Here is a 17,819-nt window from a genome sequence, read left to right on the forward strand (position 1 = left end):
CAACACCATGCAACATCCATAAAAAATATTCAAGTCGAAACACGACCTCACATATGAGAAATGAGAGGAGGTCTCAGAGAATATGTGCAATTAATAGCTGGTATGTTTAAATAGGTCGCTCACTCCTGAGACATACTTAGCAATCGTGTGATGTGAGGTGAAGATGACGCACCTCCAACACAGCTGAAATATTGCACGACCTGTATTGTGTGTGTGCGTTATACAAGTGGAAATAGTGTGATCAGAAACTTGTGCGTTTGTTTAAAATGTGGACTAGCTCCTGTTTATCATTTATCAATAACAATTTATTGTGACCCTATTTTGCTTATTAAGGAACAACATCTTCTAGGACTACTTTATGTTTTCCTGGATACACTAGGGTTCTCATTGCTGCCTGCAATCTACACACATAATCGAGTCATTATTCTCTGGAATGTCTACATTTAACTGCACGTTGTGCTGTAATATGGGGTAACAAATACACCTATATATACCAACAATATGATGTGTATTATGTGGCAAGTTTGGTAATGTGTGAAATAGATTTTTTATGCATTAAGAAAACAGATAAAAAAACAAACACACGTTTGTGATGGTTCTGATTGGCAGACACCTAAAAGGCCCTTGGGTCCAATTCGCAAAGCTTTTTATGTGAGTATTTGTGTAATAATTTGGGGGCATATCATCAAGGAGGCGATATAAAATTATCCCCGCTTTTGCTTCCGTTTTCGGACGAAAAGCGGCGATAATTTTATCGCCTTATCAGCAAGGTCACGCTATCGCGTGAATCCTTGGATTAGCTCACTTTCCCGTAACGCCCACCTTTGCATCTCTAATGAGATGTAAAGTGGGCGTTCCGTCCCAAAATAACTGGAAAAATGTCGCTAACCGACATTTCTCCAATTATCAATCGGCACGCTAACAGGCATAGCGATAAGAAAAGTAGCGCTAACCTTGGTTATCGCTACTTTCCTTACGCCTGCTTTTAGTTTGACTTAGCCATTATATCCAATGTAAGGTGGATATCAAGGCTAAGTCTGCCCTGCCCTATCAACAAGCTATTGCCAAACTTTGTGAGATTATCACTGGATTTCCAGCGATAATCTCACATTTGGCAGTTAGCGCTTGGAATTTTATCGCTTTTGAGATAAGCGTTGCTAATAGCACGCTATCTCAGCGATAAAATTCCACGTTGCGCTAAGTGCGCTTAGCGATAATTATCGCCGGTCCTTGATGATATGCCCCCTAGTCTTAGATTTGACATACTCCTGAATTACCATGAGTATGTCATACTTAGTAATTGCATGAGTAAGGGTATGTTATTCCTGGAAATTACTTATAGAAATTGTTTTGTGAGTCTGGCATCCCTATTTTAACACAGTTTTCAGGAGGAAATGCCCAACTACGCCTAAACAAATCTCTGTTAATTGTCCTCTTCAATTTTGCATTCAGTGCTGGGATTAGAACATATTTACTCTGGGAGTAGTTGGGGGTCATGATGTGGGAGATGAAAGGAGTGGAGTCACAGGGGGCAGAGCTTCAAATGTAGAATCTGATATTAAACATTTATTTTAAAAAATCTGCTTTAAGGAAATTGGCAATAAGGATATTAATAATATTAATATTACACAGTGATCTATTTACTAGCACCAAGAAGCAGTATGCAAACTGTAAGTATTGTTTTTTCTTCAATCCCTTGTTATCCTAAGATTCCAAAGAAGGGTTCCTTTGGGAACTAATACAGTCTTGTTAGTACAGACAACCACAATCACTGGGTTACATTTTATAGCTGACTTAGTTTATCCCAACCATTCAGTCTTAAAATATAATGTCTACTAGCATTGGCAATATGTGATTCGTAAACCTTATAACACTCATTGTCTTAAATACCATCTCCTGTACATTTATTTACAAGTGTGCCTCTGTGTGTGATGTAAATGTTATGTTATGTTATATCCACTTTTATAGCGCAACGACTCACCAGGGGCATCTTGCCGCTTACCTAAATGTACTGAAACCATACACTGGGATGAGTATTGCTATAAAAGAATTAAACAAAACAAAAAAATAGTAGGAGCCATTAAATTAATTATTTGTGTAATTACTCATGCACACAGATTAACTTTACATTCTTACAGTGATTCACATCTCTAATATAGGGGTAGACAAAGCTAAAAACCTCCCTCCAAGTTATAGTATCTCTACTGTGCTTGTAAAGTAATGAACTGTGAGCCTTGTTTTTCCTCTATTGCATTGTCATCTAGATTTTAGGCTCCAAATGACTCCCAGTCAACAAGATGTTTGAACACAAGGAAGGGCTAATGGCCCTTAGAATCAGGTCTTTGTTTTGGGCCCAGCTTGAAGTGAAAAGAAGAAAACCCTGCACTTTGTTGCTACGAACAGAATACAGACAGTATGCGGGCACAGATGAATTATGTCAGAGTGTCAGAAATTGAGACCAGAATGAATGTTTTCTTGGGTCAGCCAGGTCGCTGCTCCAGCCTAGAAATAACTGCCAGAACAGGGATCTGGTGGGATCCATCTACATTCCAGCATTGGCTACATTGATAATCCATAATCTAGAGTTCCACAGCAGGGACATCTGATGATTTCAGAGATTCGGAAGGAAGCAACATCTGTGGTCTCTGGAGCCACCAGAGATGGATAAAATGACCTCTTACAAAGGTGCTAAACAGATTAGATCAAAGCTGTATTTTCCTGAACTAAATTCTATTAGCAGACATATATGAGGTTTAGAAGCTCATATCTTTTATAAAGTAGCCAATCCCTTCATGGATTAAAGAGTGCTAGATCTCAATTTACAGTCTCTGTTCGAAGACTACTTATACATCTAGATGATACAAATAAAACTGAATCTAAAGTAATTAACATTGAAGTTTAATAAACTAAATAAAAACTCCTAATATTAGTAAAAAAAACAATAATCAAAGGAGTAAAAACATGCATACATACATAAATACATTTAAATAAACAGTAATTCTTATAAAAATTTAAAGCAAGCCAGTATATTTTAAGGGTTACTTTAATGGAGAAAGAGAATTAAATTATTGATTTTAAAGGGTGAGTAGGTAGATTGATCATTTTCAGAATTGTGATGGAAATTAGGAAATCCAATAGGTCCAATTTCAAGATGATTCACTGGGGTTTTGGAAAGCTGTGCCTTTGCAGCTGGATCCTGTCACGAAACTGTGACTGTCATTATATGTGGGCCAGTAATCCCATTTTGGGGAAAAACATTAATAACAGGATTATAAGTGATATGTTCGTCCCGCATCTGAGCCCTCATTGCATGATGCGTGGTATTGCCGGGGCATAAAGTCCACACCGATAATTATGAGGGCCTTTTAGTAACAATCCACCAGCAATTACACATTAACCCTGGTGGAATGAGGAGTAATTGTGCATGCCAGTGTTTACAGAGTGTAAAACTGCTTGTTATTCCCAATTATGTGTTGTTTAATGCTCCCATTTACATTTAACACCAGCTAAATGATGGGACGTTTTTACTGGAATGGATGAGGGAGGTGGTTGGGAATAGCAGTAGGAAGAAAGAGAACATGGGCCATATTATCAAGGAAAGGCGATAACATTATAGCCGCATTAGCGGCAGGAAACTGCCGCTAAAGCGGCGATAATGGGCTTGATAATATGCCCTTGTGAATTCCCATAGAAGCCCAGGTTCACACCAGAACCTGGGCTTCTATGGAAATTCACAAGGGCATATTATCAAGCCCCTTGTCACCGCTTTAGCTGCAGTTTCCTGCTGCTAAAGTGGCGATAATGTTATTGCCGTTCCTTGATAATATGGCCCCAAGTGTTTTGTAGAGGGAAGCACTGTATGGGTATCCTTACCAGACAAGCAGAATGGGAAAAGATGAGGCTTGGCTGCTGATGCAGCTGAAACCTAAAGTTATTCTAATGTTTTGCCATACAGTAAAATTGGGTTCAGTGCTCGGTGTCTATAGTAATTGAGTTTTCCTTGTTGACTGTTGGTCATAGGACTACAACTGATCAACTTGGGATCACCTGATAATATTGGGGCCCGTTTTTAATAAGACACCCTGCATCAGACATATAGTGTGCTTTATTAGCAATCCTTAACTCCAGTCACTCCTATTGAGGGCTAAAAAACATAACAGATTGGACAGTGTATGTATAAAAAGGTTTACCTATATGTATAGTAAGAAGTGTGATAGCCAATTGGTAGCCATTTTTCACTCATCAAAATCAACAAACCCACAGTCGATCCAACCCAGAAAACATTAGATAACATGTATGCCTCCAGCAAGGACTGGAGCATTGCCTCATACCTCTGGCGCATAGCGTGAAGGAAAGCCTTGTCACGCTAAGTCAACACTGATGGACAGGTATGAGGAAGGTGAACCTTTTCTTTTATGTTATAATCCAAATTGATCTTGCATATTCTTTTCTATTTGATTTAATGTTTGCTCACATTTTTTTGTAAAGGAAACGATTTTAGGTTTCAGAGGCATTTTTGTGCTTGGTTTGGTCAAATGAAAAGTTTTTATTTGTTATGTTTTTGAGTTTAAAGTTTATTTAAACAATCTGGACCAAAACAGACCATGAAGGCCCATTTATTCTGAAATGCTTGATTTTTTCACTGTAACGGACAATTGTATAAGTTGGTTTTCTTCTCTTTGCTGCAGACTTTGCTTTTTCAGAAGCAACTGTTTATTAGTTGATTAATAGACATTTGTTGTATTAGACAACTGATAGGTTTGCACCAAAAAACATGTAGACGACAGGGTGGAAGATTCATGGAAAGATTATTTTACAGTCAAGAAAGGATCTGCCCGCAACATTCACGGATACATGGTTGAACAATGATTCTACTTTGGTGAGCAAATGGAGGGTAGACCTGTTCCCAGGAGCATGCTGAAATCTTGTTGGTCAACAAGGAGAAGAAAGAACATTATTGTTACAAACTTAGAAAACGTGTTTTGATATTAGTGCTTGTTCCTAGACTAGTGTGGCAGATTCAATGAGAGTTCCTCGACTTCCTTTCGCAAAGCACATTAAATATGTCCCCTTTGACTGACTCTCTAAGAGGAGACTCTTTACTGAGTTTTCTTGATATCTCTTTATGAGGCGCCTTAGTAAAATCCTTTAACTGCTGTTTTTTGGGCTGAGAATATTTTACAGCTTATTCTGCTAAAACTTCCTGCTCATGCTCTATTTCTCTCATCAGCACTCTTCATGCGGTTGGGTTAGAATAGGGTCGTTTCTTAGCAGAACCCGTTTGTTACATTTACTTTATTAATGCTCATTGTAGATTACTGAATTGATTCATCCTACTACTAAATATTGATGTATTGATTGTTAACCTTTACAGATGACTAATTGAGAATAATAATTTAATAAAATGAATGATTATACAAAACGATACAATAAAACCCTTTAACTCAAATGATAATGGATAATGATTTGTGTTGAGATCTAATTTGATGTCTCAGCTGACAACAAAGATTCATCGACCTGAGATGATGTCTGGGGTTTCTTGGTGAGGAATGAGCGCTGGTGGAGTCCTGTGTTCTAGCATTTAGTGGCAGAGTGACAGTTCATGTCATGAGACAATAACTGCAAAGAATATTATCCTTAGTTTAGAAATGCCCATGTCCTTAAGCCCAACGCCCAAACTTGAAGATTGTTTGAAACTTGAAGTTGCTGTTTCTAAGGTGGTAGCAGTGGCGAAGGTGTAAGTATCAATAGGGTCATGCCTCGCAGTTGTCTTGGTTGAGACTTTGTCTTATTGTTGTGTTTGAGAATAAGTGGTGTGTAGGCACTGAGGGGCAGATTTACAATAACTGGTGCAGTCCTGCATATCAGCAGGGATGCACCAGTTATTTTGCGTCACGGCAGAAACCTCTTGCGCCACTATGGATGCGCCGCATTTACAATGCAGCGCACCATAGGGCAAGAATAGACAGATGCATGACGCATCGGCTGCCGTAAAGGTGACGCATTGCTGGAGTCATGTCGCAAGCACGACGCAGCGCCAGCAAGGCTCAGGGTGCCCCTATGCCTAACATACTGCGTCAATCCTTTTACCTGCTTCAAGCAGGCGCAGGGTTTTGATGCAGCATGGCCATAAAAGTGAGTGATTGAAATCTTGTAAATTTCACTCAGCCACTTTTAGGAGGTGTTCCTGTGCCGGACCCCCCCCCCCGCCCCCTGCGCCGGAACGCCCACATGTGGCGCAGGGCTTTACAACATGACGCATCTCCCTAGATGCGTCACGTTGTAAATACCCCACAGCATGGCGCTGGCTTTGCGCCGCCGCTGCGTCATAAAAGTGATGCAACAGCGGTGCAAATGTGGCATACAGGGCTTGTAAATCTGCCCCTCAATGTTGAGCAGTTTAAGTGGTTATCAGACTCAAGGGGGCAGATCTACGAGGAAGTGCCGCAGCATGGCACCGCAAGCCCTTTGGCTGCGCCACGCTGCGGCACTTCCGAAGCACGGGGATGCAACATATTTACAAGAATATGTCGCATCTCTGTGTTTTCCCCTGCGCTGGCGCACAAACGGCAGCCATGCGCTGGCACAGGCATCCTGGCACCATGGTGCCAGGATGCCTGCGTCGTGGGGAGATTGTTTTTGTGCAGGAAGGGGCACCTTCTTGCACAAATACAATCACTACAGGCTCTTTCCTCTTTCAATGAGTGCTGTAGAATGTAGTACGCATTGAAAGAGGAAAAAACGAGGAGAAATGAAAATAAAATTTCCTCGTTGTGCCTCGCTACGCCACCTCTAGGGTGGCGTAGCATTCACACGCATCTCCAGGTTTCCGATTTCTCGGAAATCTGGAGATGTGTCTCATTCCATGAGTGTTGCGTGGGAACATCCACAGCAACACCCATGGAACGCCCCTTCAACGCAAAGTGCTGCGTGTTAAGGGGCCGTATCTACAAGGAGAGGAAAAGTCACGCAGGGTAGCTTTTCGTCTCCTTGTAAATATGGAGGAGTCCCCTGCGCCACCAGTACGTCACGAAAAGTGACGTACTGGTGGCGGAAGGGGCTTGTAAATCTGCCCCAAGGTGTTCTAAGATACCGGGATAGATTGTAAAAAATAAATAGTTGAAGTTGTATTGATACTTGTCTGCTAAGATTTGTGGTGTATGTTCATGAGATACCATCGAATTGCTCAATTTCAATATGGACTATAACATTGTTGTGATTGTATTAATATGGATTGGTGATGGTGGAGCCTCTTTCACATAAAGGGAAACTACATTAGTTAGAGTGATTTCTCGCTGGTCAAGATTTCATTTGTGTGCATGTGTGTGTGTGTGTAAGTGTAGGTAAGTCAGAGGGTGTTAAAACCTTATTTCCGATTGCTTTCTTGTATAATTGAAGTACTTTGATTCCTTAAGTGACAAAGTTATTTGTTTATTATGCTTCCTTAGAGTTGTAAAATTTGTGTATGGGAGAATGTGAAGGAGGGTGAACCGCTGCGAGGAATAAGAAAATACGTCATAGTGTGCCGCTTTCATTGGTCGGTCATGTACTGTCAGGCTGCTATTGAATAATCACAGCAAACAGTCCTGTGCTGGCATAGGTTAGTTGTTGTGACAGTGCAATGTTGAGATTGGTTGACAAGTCTTCAAGTATTAAAGCTGTAACAGGTATGGTGAAAAGAAATTTCAATTTATGGATTTGAAAACAGAATTAAAACATTGAAACTGAATTTTATTGTTGTGCTTTTACAGTTGAATTATTGCAAAAAGGAAATGTTTTAAAGCCCTTAGAGATTCAATGAGGGGTAATGTAAGAGTCCCAGTTAAGGAAGGTGAAGGGGTCGGCACCACCACCAGAGAGTACGCCAGCTTATTACATGACAACAAATGTAGGATTACATAGATGTTCATGGCTTCGTCAATGGTACAAGATTACTGAAAACGAGGGATCGTAAAAATTCCCACAATATGGTGCATTTCATTTATAGATCATTGAACATTTGAGGGAGGGATAATACAAGTTGAAACCACCTCCTATATCCACACAATCTGAAGCATTAAATACATGGGAAAGAGCAGCTCAGCAAAAGAGAAGGAGAGATATCAGAGTAGGGTGAAGAAAGCTGTCTGAAATTATGCAGCTCGACAATGGCACAAAGGACAGAAAGGTTGAAGAAAATATAAAATTGAGGGAGCTAGAATGTATACAGTTATAACTACAGAAGAGGTAAAAAAAATCTGTTGCAATCAAGGATGTAGTCCTGTTGGTTACAAAATATGTAGGTAGTTAGAAATGAGGGTCTCGAATTGGCAGAGGTATGCACCTTTGCCCAAATAGGGATACTTCCTTCTAGTCAGGGTAAGGGAGTTACACACTTTAGCTAACCACTGCTCACTCCCTTGGTAGCTTGGCGTGAGCAGTCAGGCGTATTGCAAAGGCAATGTGTAAAGTATTTGTACCCAAACACAGTAACACAGTGAAAACACTACACCAGTTTAGAAAAATAAAGTATCTTTATCTAAACCAAACACAACCAAAACGACAAAATACATGTACAAGATATCACTTTTAAAACGGTTGCTTCAAAAATAGAACTGTAGAAACAAAATAGCTCCAACTGGGGCTATTAGCCTATTACGACGTTGTGACAGGCACAAATCCAAAGTCAACAGATGATGCACAGCGTCATAGAGGTGGGGCATCAGTGCCGAAGCGAAGCCAGTTCCCTTGTGCCACGGGGGAGGCAAGGTGTTGAGTCCAGGACTGGGAAAGTTAGGCGGCTTGGGCAATGAGGCATCGGTGTCGATGAGGCGATGCGACATCAAAGAGTTTGTGAAGTTACACTTGTCTGTTATCAGCTCCACGGTAATGTGATGCTGGAACTTGTGGTGATTGCCTCAGTGCGAGCTCTGGCATCAGGAAGGCCGATAACTACAGGTGTCGGCAGGTGTTGAAGAGCATTGGAGCTGTGTTGCAGGTGGGGCATCGTGCATTTCACAAGCGGTGCCCCTGGCCTTGGTCCTGGTTGCAGCATCACTGGCAACATCACTGATGGTGTCTGAGTTTGTGCTTTGCACCACCAACCACACAATCCACACAATTCTCATCACCCAGGAACTGGAATTGGCACCCTTTTGAGTACAGGAGTCCACAGAGAGGCCCAGGTGTTCGTCAGTGGGTGCAGGTGAAGTCTTTGTGGCACTTAGACTTCAGAACAGGAGGCAAGCACAAGTAAGCCCTTGGAGATTCTTCTTTAAGCAAGTTCACAGCAAAGTTCCCGTCTTAGTCCTCTCTTTGAAAGAAGCAGCAACAGCAGGTCAACCCAGCAAAGCAATACAGCAAAGGAGCAGTACTCATCGTTACAGCTCTCCATCTCTTCTCCTTGGCAGAGGTTCCTCTTGAGTCCAGAAATGAAACTCCTCCCACTACTCTAAATGCAGCCCAAGTCTATTCAGCCCAACTATGAGTCACCCAGGAAAGGCAGGACAGCCGGTACTGTCTAGAGTAAATGCATATCCCCAACTCCTGTCACTCCAAAACCAGACAGTGAATACACAAACAGGCAGAGGCACACAGAATGGGGACTTACCAGTAAACCAAATATGCCAATTATGGATAACCAAGCAAATTCCGTTCCGCTGGCGGAGTTTGGGTAATTTCGCGTTTTGTGGAGAACGCGGAATTGCCCAAAATTCCGCGATCCGCGGCTTTGCGGTATTTTTTGCTTGTTCGTACTTTTAAAATGCATGTTTGCGAGATATTTCCCCCAGAGCACGCAAACAGCGTTCGCAAACAGGAAAAAGCTTCGCAAACGGGCGGAACAGGCAATTCAGCGTGTTCGCGGAACTCTGTGTGTTCGCAGAGATTTTTTGCAGTTTCGCAGAGCTTTGCGTAGCGCGACTATGCAAATTCCACCCACCCCTACTATTTACATAGAGCTCACTGCACTGTGACACTGATCAGCAGTGGCAAAGTGCCCAAAGCATCTAAGGCAGCAAAATCCATCACACAGATCAAAAATGCAGAAGGTAGAGGCAAAAAGTCAGGAGAAACCATGCTAAGGATGCCATGTCTAACATATATTTACTAGGTTCAGATCAGGTTATAAGTAAATCAGTAAAAGCAGCATCCTTTTCCAACCATCTAATGAGACCACTCACTGACCTAGCAGCCAGGAACTCTGTGGAGGATGCATAGTAACCAAGACAAATCACAACAGAATCACAAACAGAAAAATTAAGAAGAAACTGCAAAAAAACCTGACACTGAAAGTGTTTCAGAGGATGATATTCTGGATGCTTTATTGGCTTCGTGTCCACCACCTCACTGCCCTTGTTGAACCAAGTATTATTCCGATTGAGAGACCATTTCCAAATCTTCAAATTGCAACTGCACACGATGAAGTGGCTCATACTGTAATAAATCCATGTGTTACTACTTTAATTGTGACTGTTATAGTACAAATTCTGCAAGCTGTGACAGCACATACATCGGCAAGGCCTGTTATGACTGCCCCAATAAATATTGTCCCAGATCTTGAAGCTCAAGCAGCTGTAGGAGGAGTAGCTGTGACATGGTTCATTCCAACATCACAGAATGCACACATTGTTGCCTGGACACCACCGCAAAATGTTAATCATTGAGAGAAGGAAGGAGAATTGTCTTTATACCACCTATTGCACAGGGAGAGACGGTACAGTTTGAGGATGGTATTTTTCCCCCAGTGGTTTGAAGAGACTGCGGAGACTAAAAGAGTGGAGAGATCAGAGAGACTGCCTGTTAGTGAAGAGGTAGAATTAGAAGAAATTATTAGGGGTTGTTCGGAAATTTCACATTTGGATCATTATCAGGACCGTTAACTGATATGCTTGAGTAAAGAATTTACAAGGCATGCAGCTGCCACACATGACTAACTAAACTGGTCGGTAAATATGAAGTACCTCCTTCAAAACATGTTCCATTGCAGAGAAACGCAATTAGATATAGAAGCTATTGTGACAATGAGGTCTTCATGGATAAGTTTACACATTGCAGAAATGGTAAAATGCATCCGCAAATGGGGTGATTTTCAGAGATTAAAGAGTATATGGGCAAAGAAGCAGGAAAAGAAAAAGAAACCGTCAGACACAGCACAAGGAAATAGTAAGCCACCACCAGCACACCCAGACGAAGATGAGGTATTTACATTTCCAATGAGGATAATACAAAGTGGAGTTTATGTCAGGGCAGGACTGGGAATAGAAACTGGCACTGGCACTGGCACCGGCAAACTGCTCGAACAGCCCCCCTTCCCGGGGTGAGGGGGAGTGAAGCTGAGCAGTTTGTTACAAGAGGCAGGTATTGCCGAACCCCAGTACCAAAAACGGCCCCCCAGGGGCCCAAAACCGGCCCCCACCCTAGCGGCCTACCGGGGAAACGCCCGGTGCCCACTATGGCTAGTCCAGGCCTGGTTTATTTTCATGTGTCATGGAGGTGAGGTGATCTTGCAACTTATATGAACAATTTTCCGAAACTGAGAGAATTCTGCACAGTGGTATACACAAGTAGACAGATTTGTTAAAATTTCAAATACTTTGTGGACAGATTTGAATATTGATTTTCTTTGACATTACAGTGTTGAGTGATTTGTGGGATGAGTGTAGAATAGCAGTGCAATGACCATTGTTCTGAACCTTAGAGAGTCGCGCATACTCATGGACACTCGCCCGTGGTAATGACAAAATATGATGAGGTGATTACCTTTCCTGAAAGAAATAGTCCCAGCAAAAATCATTGATTGGCAGAAAATGTATAGAACTACACAAGAAGAAAAAGAATCAGTCCATGCTTACTATGAACATTTAATACCAGCATTTAAACAAGTTAGAAGAGAAGAAAATGAAGAGAAAAGTGATATGGGGAATTTTGTGTCACAGTTGATCTTGGGTTGAAACCAGAGATCAGTATGTGCATACAGCAAAACATGATTTGCTGGCAGACAAAACAAATGGAGGCGATCCTGAGGTATGCAAAATAATATAGTGATGAGCAAGAGATGCAGCAGAAAAGATTGAAGGAAAATGTATGCTTGCAAAGACAAAGCTGGCACAGAAAGTATTTCAGAATCAGTCATTTGGAGGGAATGTTAGCCAAATACAAGGTGTTGGTTTTCAAGCTGGAGGTCAAGCTGTCCAAGGAACTGTTGGCGTTTCACAGGGTAGAGGTAGAGGATCTCCAATTAATCTGAATTCTTGGATAAACATTGCAATGTTGAAGAACTCGACTCCTTGTCATTATTGTAACAACATTGGACACTGGAAGAGGGAATGTAGACAAAATCCTAAAAGGAGTGAGTGGTGATTGGCAAATGCAGGGAGTAAATTAAACTCACATGCAGAATAATCCAGTTCCAATGCCTGCACAAAAAAATGCAAATGCCAGTATAGTCACAAGTTCCTATGATGCAGTTCCACAAGTCCCAATCACCTTACACAACATGGGAAACCCTAGATTTAATATGAATCAGATGCCAAGAGCAAATCCAAACCAATTGCAAAACCAGCATCCATCCCAACAGCTCCCTATGTTTGACAATGACAATTCCCAATGAAGGTGCCTGAGGTGGGAGGCAGTTTGCATATTTGGTGCAGTCTTAGAGGTAGACGAGAGTAGATGATTTGTAGAAGGAGAAGTTAATGGCCACCAAGTGTCATTTCTAATTGACACTTGAGATGCCCGGTTCACTGTTAGAACAGTGGAAGTCCCAGACCTATCCCTCTTGGGAAAGAATATCCAAGTTTTAGCAGTTAGAAATAAATACCAAATCCATTTGTACACTATGACATCCTTGTGGCATCGAGTATACAACAAGCTTGCAGACATGAAACATTTGCATTGCTAAATCATTTCACTGAAATTGATATAAAGTGTCTCCAAGAAACTACAGTATTGACAGAAAGAAGTCCAGTATTTGGCACACATAATTTGGAAGGAAACGAGAAAGGTGTCACAAGAGAAAGTGGAAACTTTTTTGACTATGAATCTGCCAAGTACTCAGAAACTCAGCGATAAGTCAGAATGTTCCTGGGAATGGTTGGCTTCTGTAGACAGTGGATCCCAAACCTTTCCCAAGTGGCCAAGCCATTACAGAAGCTGACACACAAAGATGTTCCTGATCCACTGCCATGGGACAACAATTGCTTGGAAGCTTTCCTAGAGCTGAGAGATGGTGTATGTCATGTCCAGACACTAGGAATGCATGAATACAAAAAGATGTTTACATGATTTTGCTGTGATCTCTCGGTGTTTACTCAAATGCATGGACATTCACGAAGACCCGTGGCATATGTTTCAATGACACTTGACCCTGTGGCCGCAGCACTGCCCTGCTGCCTTAAAGTGGTCACCAGAGTTGGTGTCAGTATCGTGAGATGTGAGAGCATACTAATGGGACATCCTCTTACAAAAACACTGTATTTGACAAACAACAGACTCACAAAATATGAACAAAAGATACTTCCAACTGACAACGTTATACATAAGAGATGTTGCATACTAAATCCATCTTCTAGCAACAGTGGTTCAGGGTGGAAATTTCTTTAACAGAAATTCTTCTCAAAGCACAACACATATAAGAGTAAATTCAAAACTGTAGAATAAGGTACCCACAATAGTTATACAGAAAAGTATTTAAAACTGAAAAACATTCCAAAGACACAAAACATATATGCAGAATTCAACTGATGCTCTTAAGGTTACACAAACCATACATAATAAGAAACAAATGACAATGTAAACAAAAGGCAAAAACCACAATGACAGAGGGGGGGTTAACACAAAAAGTCAGCCAAATGTCAGAACAACAACATTGTTGGAAGGAGGAATTTATGCTTCCTCCTAATTGGCCAAAGGAAGGCATCAAGGGCGTTTCAACCTCTGTAAGTTCATTAGGTCACCATCAGGACATGGAACATTTAGGAGCAACCCTCTAAATCAATCTGAAAGTTAAAAACAATGTACAGGGGTACCAAATTTCTCATTGTAAGCATTACCCATGACATTAAACCAAAATCAGGATGTCATGCATATCCGAATTATTGTGCAAAAATAAATTATAGTGGAAACCATCACCAACCGGTAAATCAATGAAAACCCATAGGAAAGGGCTCCTTGGATTCCCAAGACAGATTAAATACAGCCCCTTGGTTGCCCACTCATGAGAATGAGATTGATAGGGATGAAGATGAGCATGATTGTGTAGATGTAACGGACCTATGCCCCAACCCAAGACCAGACATAAAAGATGATCCATTGATAATCCTGATTCAGGGGCACAAGTAGACCCAAACTTCGGAGGGGGGGCTAACACACCCAGCCAGGGCTGGCCTTACACTGGCCGCACAGGGTATAACAAGCTTTTTTGGCACCCCTCCCTCTTTTCATCCTTCTCCATGAATTCCCTCATTACCACTCACCAACAACACACCTCATCTCTCTATTGCACCTTTCTGACAAACATTTCATTTTTTTATAGTGCTACTCATAGTTCACTCACACTAAGGGCCCGATTACGATGGCAGACTTACATCTGCTCGCAACCCCATTGGGGATTAGGACCGTCCAACAGGCTGTCGGCGGTCCTGCAGTAGGCTTTTTGATGGGACCGCCACCATGGCGGTTCAATGTCTATATTTTGCATTGAGGCGGGTGCTGCTGGCTGCAGCACCCGCCACAATACAAAAAAGGGACACTGCACATATCCCTGCAATACGTGGCAGGCACCATGCAGTGCCTGCCACATGCCACAGGGTTATGAGCAAGTCCCATGTTTGGGTTCCAGGGAGTAAGGGGGGCTCACTGGGGGACCCCAATGTCCATTTCTGCCAGCCTTTTCATGGTGGGTTCACCACCATGAAAGGGCCAGTGGAAAGGATCATTGTAATGCCTAAAGCAGTGCCTGGTAGGCACTGCCACCATTGTAGGCATTACTCCACCTCCAATAGACCGATGGGCTTCTTGAGCCTGTCGGATCCGTGGAGGTCGTTCTTTCCTACTGCCACACAGCCGTCTGCCATCCAAATGTGGCAGACAGTGATGGTGGGGAGACCGCCACCAACAGCCTGTCGGTGGCGGTCTCCCCACCATTGTAATCAGGCCCAAAATTCTGTGCTCTGCATGATACATGTTCTTTTAGCAGGCAAATTAACCCTCTGTGCTGTGTGGGTGCAAGGAGTGTCCATGTGAGTGCACAGTGAGCTATGCGACAGTGTGAAAGTAGGGTAAGAGGAGTGACTTCAGGGTGAGTGAGGTGACCATATGAATTTGGGTACGGATATAAGTGCAGAGTGGGACAAATGAATGCATGGTTAGTGATGGGCTTGTTTGAGTGGGATTGGAGATTGAGCAGTGAGGGGGACAGGTGAGTGAAGTGTCATATGAGAACAGGGTGAGTAGTGTGCTCGTGTGACAGCTGGGTGAGGTACAGGGTAAAGTCCATTGTGAGTGTAGAGTGATCACTGTGAGTGCAGGGTGAGCATGTGAAGGGTGTGAGTGCATGGTGATCAATGTGAGTGCATGGTGATAGTTGTGAGTGCAGGGTGAGCGTGAAACTGAAGGGCTGGAATAAGGAGTGAGTTGTCTGAATGCAGGGTACATTCCCAGACACTTGAAGTAACTCTGCATGTTATTGATGGTGGTTAGGGTTTCAGATATAAGTTAAACTATTGCTATTATGGGATAAATCAAGGATAAAGGGTGACGGAAATGAATAATCTACTGATCCTGCAAAAAACTTCCAGTCTTATGATTAGGATTGCCAGTTCATTATTTTGATGTCCCAGACAGTACAAAAATAAACAGTCACCAAAAGCTGTATTTTCAGCACGTATCTGTGCATACCTCCAACAGAAAATATCAATATAAAGCACTTTTAATTGTGTTCTAGGGCTGCCTGAATGATCCATGACTGATAATTAAAGGGAACAAAGACAGAAAAGTCACATTACAAATGAATACATACTTTTTTATTTATAAACCTATTCAGTGTCTAGACGAGGTCTTTGCAGGCTCTTTAAACATCACAGGGCTGGCATTTTTCTTTTGGCAACCCTACTTTATATTGCTTTTCATGAAATGCATTCTCACTCTACAGCAGTAAACTTAAAATACAAATGTAAGAAAAAGAGAGAGTGGGGGGCCAAGTGTGAAAAACTAGCTGCAATAGCTGTTAACATCTGCTGAAGCCATTTTGTTTTTGGCAGCCATTTGAGTTAGCCATGTGCTCGCCATGTGCTTTCTCCCTCTTCACTATTGCCTGCCCTTGTATTCTGCTTGTGTCATCTATTTTAGTTAACTCCTTCAGCACTGAGCCAGAGCCTTGCACATGCTCAGAAAGGCCTAGCTCCTAGAATGCACCTGCTCTTAGAGTAACTGTCAGGCTATTTTAACTGATGTCAGCAACTCTGTTACTCCTCCTACTTCGTCGACTAAGTATTTTCTGTTAGTCCTTATATGTAACTAGCTATTCATGTGCACACTTGTACTGGATCTTTTTGAGTCTTCATGCTCACTCAGCAATAAACTTGCCATAAAAGGCCCCTGTTCTCTGCACCCCTTAGACTGTCTCCTACAGTGGGCTGAGGGTACTGTATGACGCAGTCTCCCTCATGTGAGGTTAATACATACTTATTTTTGATATTACAGCTTCCGTGCCAATCTCTTCTTTGTTGGGATAAAGGACCAGGTGTATCAGTGAACCCCTAAAAAGGTTTTTATTTCTTCAAATGGCACCTGAACGTGGACCTCATCGGAGAAGCGGCTATCCAAGGGAGTGGTCTTGACAGGAGACAGGAATCTACTGAGGAGGACAGGACAGGAATCTACTGAGGAGGTACCATGCGCACAGAGATTCTTTTTCTTTGCAGATCCATGTGGTTCTGGTTTCCCTGATCTGGTCCTCCAGGTGTTGGCTGCTCCCGACTGAGTACTTCTTTAGCGTGAGTAATCTAAAACGACCATTAGGTCACTAAGAACTTGGCAGTGGGAGGCTGGAGATTTGTGCTTGGTAAGGTCGTCGACATTTGTTTGCTTGTTTGGCCCAAAAAATATGATTTACGTGATTTGTCTGGCTATATGCAAATTGCGCAATTTGTGTAGGCAGGTAAAGAGGAGATTTTTCTCTAAATTGTGAGAACTTGAACGGCACACTTTGAGCTAAGTGCCACTTCATATATAATATTGTATATGCTACAATATTCTTGGCATGCGTGTTTCAAGCACACTTCGTAGAATGTGCTGCTTTCTTGGAGGAACCAATGTGAATCTTGAAAGTACTCGGCTGACTCTCCTCAGAGGGGATACCTAAATAGGTTTGGGTACAGTAAAAAAGGTATTTCTTCCATGCTGACTAGTACACCATGGAGCTAAAATATATATATGCAAAGGATCCGGGTCTGTACACTTAGTAACATTCATAAGTGGTGATATGCAGAACACGTTTGAGTGTTCTGCCAGCTAAACTAGTAATTTGGTGTATTTTTTGAAAAAGGTCTGAGGCTTGCTTCTGTTTTTTTTATGGCAGTCTTTTGGCTGTCTATTTCTCTTGGTGTAATCTCTGTACTTTTTTTTTTAGAGCTTTTTTTGTAAATATGACTTACAATTAGTATTTACAAATGGTTTGGTTTGAGTACAGTCTGTGGGCTGTCTCTTGCTTTGTTCTAAGTGTTAATTTGTGGGTTAATTTTTTGTTGTATGTGGTTGTGGACTGACATGCTTGAAAGTACTTGTTTCAGTAAGCAGACTATGGGGCATATTAGCAAGACCGGCGATAAAATTATCACAGT

This window comes from Triturus cristatus, chromosome 5_2, assembly GCF_964204655.1.
Source record: "Triturus cristatus chromosome 5_2, aTriCri1.1, whole genome shotgun sequence".
NCBI lineage: Eukaryota > Metazoa > Chordata > Amphibia > Caudata > Salamandridae > Triturus > Triturus cristatus.